Below are 9,168 nucleotides of genomic sequence, written 5' to 3'. Positions count from 1 at the left end.
CCTTTTGTGTTCACAGACTGGAAAGTATGCATATTTATCTTCCGAGGAGACGATTAACTAGTTTGTGTCACCTTGCAGAGGGGGTGCAATGAAGATAAGATTGAGGATTTCCAAGTACAAGATGTTAGGAAGGAGCCTTGCAAGAGAAGTAGGAGCTGCGCTGAGCCTCTTCAACCTGTTAAGGTAAGTCACTGTATCCAACTCAACAGTTCAATTCCTTGTTTGTTTCAGGCATAGTTAATTTGCTCTTTTCAATTGCTTTATTTGTCCTTAGTTAATGAGATGCCCACAGAATGATGCCTGATGTTGGGTACTTGTATAACTATTAGTTGACATAATTAAAGGCCTTAGCATTTAATTACTCTGCCGAAGTGTGCCTGAAGCTTTGAAGTCTATTAACCAACTATTATTGCATGAGGCTCACAATCTAGTTTATTTAAACCTATAAGGACCCTAGCCAACTTGCCTCCAGAATGGTCCCCCGATTTGGGCTTCGTTGGTTGTTGGATCTGTCTTCTGGCACGCCTAAGAAGTTGGATCTTCACAGCAATCAAAACTGATTTTCACTTCCCAGTCATTTTCGTTGTCCGATGACGGGTGGTCGCGCGACACGCGCTGGTTGGCTGGGTTGCCCATTTTCGCGTGTAGGTCCACTTTGCCCAATCTGCTCCATATGCTCCTCCCTCCCGATCCCCATCCTCTCGTCCACAACCCTAGCCCCTTCCCCTCGATCCTCATGGCCCATCCCTCCTCCTTGCTCGTCACTGCCGCTACCTGCTGCTCCCTCTCCACCATCGTGCCTGCTTATTGATCACAATATCCCCTCTACCTGATTGAGATCGGGCGTAGGTTAGGCGAGCCCGATGGTGGGTTGGGTGAGGCTATAGGGAGAGGGAGGAGGCCGGCGGCGTGGTGAAGGAGTTGACTTGCCCTCGTGGAGGCGGCGCCATCGGCCAGGGACGGCATTTGCTCGTCGGACGATGTCCGAGCTCGTCTCACCCTCACAGCGACGACCAACAACTCAAGTGAAGGGTGAGGGGCCATCAAGATCTAGCCCAGGGCATGCTCCCTGGCGCCCGCACATAGAGGACTGGCCGCTGGTCGCCGGCTGGTCCTCCTCTTCTCTCCTCGTGCCACCGTCCTGCACCTCCTCCATCCCTCGATTCAGCAAAGGCGATGGAGATCAAGAACCGGGGCGGCACACATTGTCCTCCTATTTCTCCTACCACCAACCCTAGAGATGGCAGCGGCAAGGAGTTGAGCCAGGTGTCTCGATGAGGTGGTCCATGCTGAGGAAGAGGGCGTCCATATGGTTTGTTTTCCTTTTGGTTTTCCTTGCTTACCTGATCTGATTTTGTGGTCAAAACAAGGGCTGACTCCGTGTCTGGTCTGATTTGCTGATTTTCCTCTTCCAGTTCCTGTTCATGGCCTTGTTGTGGTTGCACCATGGTCCGTAGGGAACAAGAACACCACTACTACAACCCAAGTCTGGACATGACATCTCTATGTGACTGCATATTTAATTTGTACATCTATTTGGTTGCACACTACATATTTGGTCTTTTTTACATTTATTTTTGACTTCATTTGCGGCTAGCTGACTGCAGCATGCTTTACTGACTCATCTATGGACACACAAGTCAAGGAAAACCATATGAGTCTATTTCGACTGCTTGCCACGGGAAAGTGCCCACTAGATTCATATTTGCTTGAACCATGATCATACCATTAAAATGTGTAACTATGTATGGATCAACAAAGTTTACATTTCGTGCATTAAGCTGGTTAGGCCCCTTTCAGTGTTGTTCGACCAATTAGACACTTGTTATCCTATCTAAAATGGTAGTTCAGCTTTCAATAATTAGATTATAAATTGGTGTATGTTTATTATGCCTTGTCGTTTCTTTCCCCTTATTCTTAACGATTGATTACCTTTGTTCCAAGATCCTGTAGGCTGTAGCTGGCCTTCCTTTTGCTAGGATTTTTTTCTTCCAAATTTGATAATGTAACCTGCTAAAGCATGATCAACAGATTTGTCTAACCAATTAACATCTCTCATTAATTGTGAGAACCAAGCCAATGAAAATGGGCATGAATCGGTCTTGTCAAAGTCTACTATTCAGTGCTTGCATATGTTAGATTGCTGATGTTCACAAAACTGCATGTACCTTTTGCCAACAAAATTGTTGATGAATTGCAGATTTAGAAAATTAGTTTGGCATAGCTCAAAACTATTTTCCTTGACTCAAATCAAGGTTGTTCGATATCATGAAATAAGCAACATGCCTCTTGCGAAACCATATTTTAAATTTGCAATTTGGAAACTGGGTTTTTGTTTCTCGCGCCTTTTCTTTTAAAACATCACCAGAACTTAGGGTCACAATTAATAGTAAGGTGCAATCTCAGTCATTTAGTGACATACTTCAGTTCAGACTTTGCAGAGCCAGAGTTGTTTATTAATACTTTCCGTTACAATGCCCGCATCTGTATACATAAGTTCTTATGTTTTTAGAACACTCTAGCTAGGCTTAACTATTTCTGTTGACAAATCACATTCTTATCTTAAAATACATCGATGATTACTGGAGTTCCAGAGAAACATTCTTTTTATTGTTTCCAGAGATCAAGATATCGCGAACCATTCATGGGATTCAAAGGGATGTGCAACATATGTGGTGCCTTATTCAAGCTAAGCCGGGTTATTGAAGTAATTGTTCTTCGGATATTTCTTTAATTTTTCGTAATATGATGTCGAGATAACCACGGTGACTCCTCTATAGTGTTTGGTTTTCGTAGAAATCTTTTCATTTTGCCAATTTCATTTATCGCTCATTTTTTGGGAGTACTCAGCTGATTTGTATGACACCCTTAATAAAGTTTTTTTAAGACCTACATTCAGTTAGTCATCCATTGGCACTTTAGTCTTGTGAAGTGCCTATGTTATTAGTCAAAATCTCATTCCCTCGCAATACCACATTAGCATCAGTTCAAAGCTTGGTTTAGTCTTGAATGTAACGTATGTTTTTTTATCTTTATAATATTTATTATGTTGCTAATTTGTAGTGCTTCAGTTTCGTCAGTCGTCACATGAACATGATGAACGTGAATAGACAACGAAAGAACGAAAGAAGGAGATAAAGTTCCTTGCGTCGATGCATGCACCCATTCGGCCAGCCGTATTGTCATTCTTCTCCAAAGATCTTATCCATATATTGGTCAGAAAATAAGTGGAAAAGATAGAAAGACAGAGCCTTGGTTAGGTTTTTGTTGGCAAATAATCTGGAAGTAGCAGTTATGGCCAACATGATTTATTATCATATACTCCCTCCATAAACAAATATAAGAGCGTTTAGATCACTAAAGTAGTGATCTAAATGCTCTTATATTTATTTACAGAGGAAGTACTTTATAATGCAGAGGAAGGTCGGGTTCTGGAAATCGGAGTTAATGGTGGATCAGAGAGGTGTTTGTGCATCATGCTTCTGTTTGGAAAAACTATGATCATTGTTTCGTTAGGTGTCCTCTTCTTAGTTCATCCTGCAGCTAGAATAAAATGCTTTGGTTTTCCTTTGTGCTCGGTGTTGGTAGTTAGCAGAGTCCTGGAAATATAGACGCTCCAACAAAATCCACTAAAAATGATAGGGTACATAAGTAACTTGCCTTATCTAGCTCATGCTTCGAGGAGCAGTTTGAAACTTCTGTTTCTGGTTTTTTGGGGAGATATTCTAGCTGGTATTTATTCTGGTCATTCTTGCATCAATTTCATTAAAATCACTTTGATTTCTTCTATCATGAATGCAAATATGCATTTCCTCTATAAAGAGCCTGCTACAGACTAGCTTTGATCTAATTGATCGATAATGACTCTGTTATTAGAGAATTCCTTTTCGATGGGAAGAGAATGTTGTTTTATTTTGTATTTAGTTATTATATTGGTGATCATAGAATACATATGTTACAATATCCCTTTTTGCATCGTCGAATCCCATTCAGCATGAAAAAGTATTTTTTGTCAAATAAATGATTTGCATCATGCGACCATGTTCCTTTTTTATGCAGTTTGCCAATAGCCTATGGTTGAGTACTCCCTATGGTGTTAATCTTCTAATTCATTCACCAGATTATTTTTTGCGCCTTCTGGTTGCATATCCACTTTAATAATAAACTTATAGTAGTACTATGTGTTGTTTATTATCTACCTCGATGTCGTACTGATTTCTATTTTTTCACAATTGCAGGCGCCATATTAGTGTTTCTTATTATCTACCTTGATGCCATACTAATTTCTGTGATTCCAAAATTGCTGGCACCACTTCCTATTGCCTGTTGGTGCAAGGACCCACGCCTTCGATATGAGAAATGTAAAGGATGGATCAATTGGCATTGCCAGGTCATGTTTAGTTCTTTGTCTCTTAAACGACATGCATCTCTCAACACAATACTAGGTTAATGAACTGCTAAAGCTACAATGTAGATGCATTGTGACTTTATTTTCTAGGTACTAACTTCAGATGTCCAATTTGTTACCTGTACCAATGTATCCTCAGGATATTGACTTTACATAAACAATCTGCTGCATACTAATGTATATTTTTACACAAGCTATCCTCGATGTTTGTTTCGCTTTGGCATTCCCAACATCACATAGTAATGCTTGCAGCTTCTTTGGGAAGGTGGCACTAATACATACATTCAACTTACTCAAGTTCGAAAACTGCTCCTCTTGACCTATTTCAGCTTTGTGGGTGAGTGAATGCATGATGATGGCAGCTTGGTGTTCGCATAATACAAGGGAAGGAGCTATTGAGCCAACTCTCATGTACTTCACATGAGCTGAAAGAGGTCAAGTGCTAATTGCAATGTATGCTAAATCTTAAGCATTCATCAGTATTTTTGCTCTGGTCTATGTCAGTTGACTCTCCCATGTTGTTGTCGTAACTATCAGATATTGTGTGTCTTTGAAACTTTATGAATTCTAGGATTTTCTTTGTAGTGATATCGTGAAATTAGTGTGTCTCCGTGTCACTGTGTTTTGTAATGTTTGCCTTTTATTCAATATTAACCGAAGCAAGAGATTCTGAAGAAGAGACTCATAGATACTCTTTCCTTATAGTTGTCATCAAATTGGTGTGCATCAAACTGAAGTATTTGTGGTTTATGTAATTTTTTAGTTATAATGTGCATCTTAATTTATCATTGCTATAGTGTGTGCAGTTCTGAGAGAAAAGGAAAGTAATAAGCTATGGAAGATTTTGTGAAAACTTTTTCCCTCGCTTATGAAGATTTTGGTCTTTTGATTTTGATTTATGATGTATGATTACTACGTACTTTGATATTTGATCTCTTTATTACTTCCCCTGATTGAAAAAAGTAGCGTGGCTTTAGTCATTTAGATCCTTAACTAAACTATAAAGTCTAGACACTTTTTCTGGTTTGGTGAGTAGTTGATTCTGACCTAAGAAATGCAAATATTTTCGAAGCACTCACCGTTTAAATGGGACTCTTGCAATTTGGCGCAACCGGTCATCTTAACTAGTTTACACATGCTGTTAGGTATACATATTTTTCTAAACCAGAATGTGTTTTAACACTTTTTTAATAGACACCAAACTATGTGTTTTTTAAACACTATTTTTAACACATACCAAAATATATGTTTTGTTTTTATGCTTAAGGATCTAAATTCTTAGCGTGTATATTTTCTCAAACATAAGATTGCTGAAAAGATACAGGTATTTCCAACATGACATGATGTTGAATGGGGCTCTCTGTTACCAAATTAAAATGTGTATATACGTCTCATTGTATACAACAAGCCATCATTTTTTCTATTAAAGGAAATTAAATTTGTTGCCATATGTGCTAGCCCACAACTAATAAACCAACATAACCGGCTTTTGTTTTGAATGCAAGTATGTGCTATCAAACTAAAATGTGTATATACATCTCACTATGGACAAGAAGCCACCATTTTTTCTTTCAAGGGAATTAAATTTGGTGCCATATGTGCTTGCCCATAACTAAAATAACCGAACCATGGATTTTATTTTCAATGTGTACATGAATTCAACGGGTCTTTGCGCCATTTGGCGCAACGAGTCAACTAGTACTAGCCTAATGATTGCATAGTTTTGCTTGTTGTAGTATGTTTGTATGAAACCCTCTGCTGTTCATTATGCTCCCTAAGACTTTAATTGAGCTACAGAATGGCTAATTGGTTGCTTACTTATACGCAATGTGCTGCCTAAATTTGTAACTTGTCTGTGTTTTGGATTGGGCCCCAACATCATGCTCCTCTGGTGAGCTAAGAGAGATTTCTGTATGCAGGCTGCATAGACTATCTTTTTTTCAATTATTAAAATATCACCTGCTTATGCTTCATGACATGTAACATTATTGTTAGTCATGTTTTGCCATGTAGTACAAAATAGTGTCTTGCTTGCTTCACTGTTGTAACTATATTTTTGCCCTAGTCATGTGTACTTACAGAAACATTTCAGGATGAAGTGATGATACGTCTCCGTCGTATCTATAATTTTTGATTGTTCCATGCCAATATTCTTCAACTTTCATATACTTTTGGCAACTTTTTATACTATTTTTTGGGACTAACATATTGATCCAGTGCCAAGTGCCAGTTCCTGTTTGTTGCATGTTTTATGTTTCACAGAAACCCCATATCAAACAGAGTCCAAACGGGATAAAAAAAGACGGAGCATTATTTTGGAATATTTGTGATTTTTGGGAGGAAGAATCAACGCGAGACGATGTCCAAGGTGGCCACGAGATAGGGGCCCACGCCCACTTAAAGTGGGCGCGCCCCCACCCTCGTGGGCCACCCATAAGGTGGTTGATGCCCTTCTTTGGCTGCAAGAAAGCTAATTTTTGGAAAACGATCTCGGCGAAGGTTTCAATCCAATCAGAGTTATGGATCTCTAGATATAAAGGAAACGGTGCCAGGGCAGAATTCCAGAACGCAGAAACAGAGAGATAGATCCAATCTCGGAGGGGCTCTCGCCCCTCCCATGCCATGGGAGCCAAGGACCAGAGGGGAAACCCTTCTCCCATCTAGGGAGAAGGTCAAGGAATAAGAACAAGAAGGGGGGCTCCCTCCCCCTTGCTTCCGGTGGCGCCGGAACGCCGCCGGGGGCCATCATCATCACCGCGATCTTCACCAACACCTCCATCATCTTCACCAACATCTCCATCACCTTCTCCCATCTTTATTCATCGGTCCACTCTCCCGCAACCCGCTGTACCCTCTACTTGAACATGCTGCTTTATGCTTCATATTATTATCCAATGATGTGTTGCCATCCTATGATGTCTGAGTAGATTTTTGTTATCCTATTGGTGGTTGATGAATTTCTACGGTTGATTTAATTTGCTTGTGGTTATGTTGCTGTCCTATTGTGCCCTCTGTGTCGCGCAATCATGAGGGATTCCCGCTGTAGGGTGTTGCAATACGTTCATGATTCTTTTATGGTGGGTTGCTTGAGTGACAGAAGCATAAACCCGAGTAAGGGGATTGTTGCGTATGGGATAAAGGTGACTTGATGCTTTAATGCTATGGTTGGGTTTTACCTTAATGAATATTTAGTAGTTGTGGATGCTTGCTAGAGTTCCAATCATAAGTGCATATGATCCAAGAAGAGAAAGTATGTTAGCTTATGCCTCTCCCTCATAAAACTTGCTATCGGTCTAGTAACGTAGTCAATTGCTTAGGGACAATTTCACAAATCTTACCACCACTTTTCCACACTCGCTTTATTTACTTTATTGCATCTTTATCTAAACAATCCCTAGTTTTTATTTATGTGTTCTTTATTATCTTGCAAACCTATCCAACAATACCTACAAAGTACTTCTAGTTTCATACTTGTTCTAGGTAAAGCGAACGTCAAGCGTGCGTAGAGTCGTATCAGTGCCCGATAGGACTTGAGAGAGTATTTATTCTATCTTTAGCTTCTCGTTGGGTTCGACACTCTTACTTATAGAAAGAGCCTACAACTATCCCGTATACTTGCGGGTTATCAAGACCTTTTTCTGGCGACGTTGCCGGGGAGTCATAGCGTGGGGTGAATATTGTCGTGTGTGCTTGTTTGCTTTATCACTAAGTATATTTTATTTGCTGTTCTTAGTTGTTCTCTATCTTTAGTTATGGATATGGAACACGAAATACCAAAAAAATTAGGTGTACTTGCTACTCATGGAGATGGGGTAACTCCTAAAACCCTCGATCTCATTATGTGAAAGATATAATGTACTACTTTGGTAATCTTGAGAAAACCCCATTCAACTTTGTTATGGGAGACATGTTGGATCAACGTGAACACTTTAGGGATTATCGATTGACACAAAAAGGGAAACTAGTATGGGATCAAATTTCTATGTTGCGTTGGTATGCTCGTCAACTATGCTTGATACATGATTATAATTGTTGCTCTAATGCTAATGAAACCTTAGCTTCTTATGCTAATGGTAGATATGATTACTATGGTGTTGAACAAATAGAAGAATTTGTTGCTTTTAAGGCTGCTTATGAAATTGAATCTTTGTTTGAAAAAGATGAAGCTTTTGATAATGAAGGTGTTTATAGGCCTGAAAATTTTGCTATATTGAAATATTGCTATGAGAATTATGAATACAATTACGATATTAATGCATTTATTGAGAAAGTCTCCGTTGTCCAAGAAGAGATTAATATTTTGCAGGAAGCTATGGAAGAAGAAATTGATGAAACTGTGAGCTCATTGGATGAAAAAGATGATGAGGAGAGCAAAGAACAAAAGGAGGAAGAGCGGATTGATCACCCATGCCCACCTTCTAATTAGAGTAACTCTTCAACTCATACATTGTTTAATTCCCCTTCGTGCTTACCGAAGGATGATTGCTATGATGATTGCTATGATCCCGTTGATTCTCTTGAAATATCCCTTTTTGATGATGCGTGCTATGCTTGTGGCCAAGATGCCAATATGAATGATGCTTATGGAGATGAACTTGCTATAGTTCCTTATGTTAAACATGAAATTGTTGCTATTGCACCCACGCATGATAGTCCTATTATCTTTTTGAATTCTCCCAACCACACTATATCGGAGAAGTTGGTGCTTATTAAGGATTATATTGATGGGTTGCCTTTTACTACTACACATGATGATTTTG

General features: G+C 39.5%; 1 long non-coding RNA gene across 1 annotated transcript; it reads left to right on the top strand.

Annotated features, from left to right (window-relative positions):
* The first annotated feature begins 682 nt into the window (after positions 1-682).
* On the top strand, positions 683-4,601 carry LOC119341724. The gene is made up of 3 exons (XR_005165251.1): positions 683-1,312; positions 1,416-2,707; positions 4,239-4,601. It is a non-coding gene; the product is annotated as an uncharacterized LOC119341724 (long non-coding RNA).
* The last annotated feature ends 4,567 nt before the right edge of the window (positions 4,602-9,168 follow it).

The sequence above is a fragment of the Triticum dicoccoides genome, chromosome 7B (assembly GCF_002162155.2).
Source record: "Triticum dicoccoides isolate Atlit2015 ecotype Zavitan chromosome 7B, WEW_v2.0, whole genome shotgun sequence".
Taxonomy (NCBI): domain Eukaryota; kingdom Viridiplantae; phylum Streptophyta; class Magnoliopsida; order Poales; family Poaceae; genus Triticum; species Triticum dicoccoides.
This window is presented reverse-complemented; position numbering and strand designations above follow the sequence as displayed.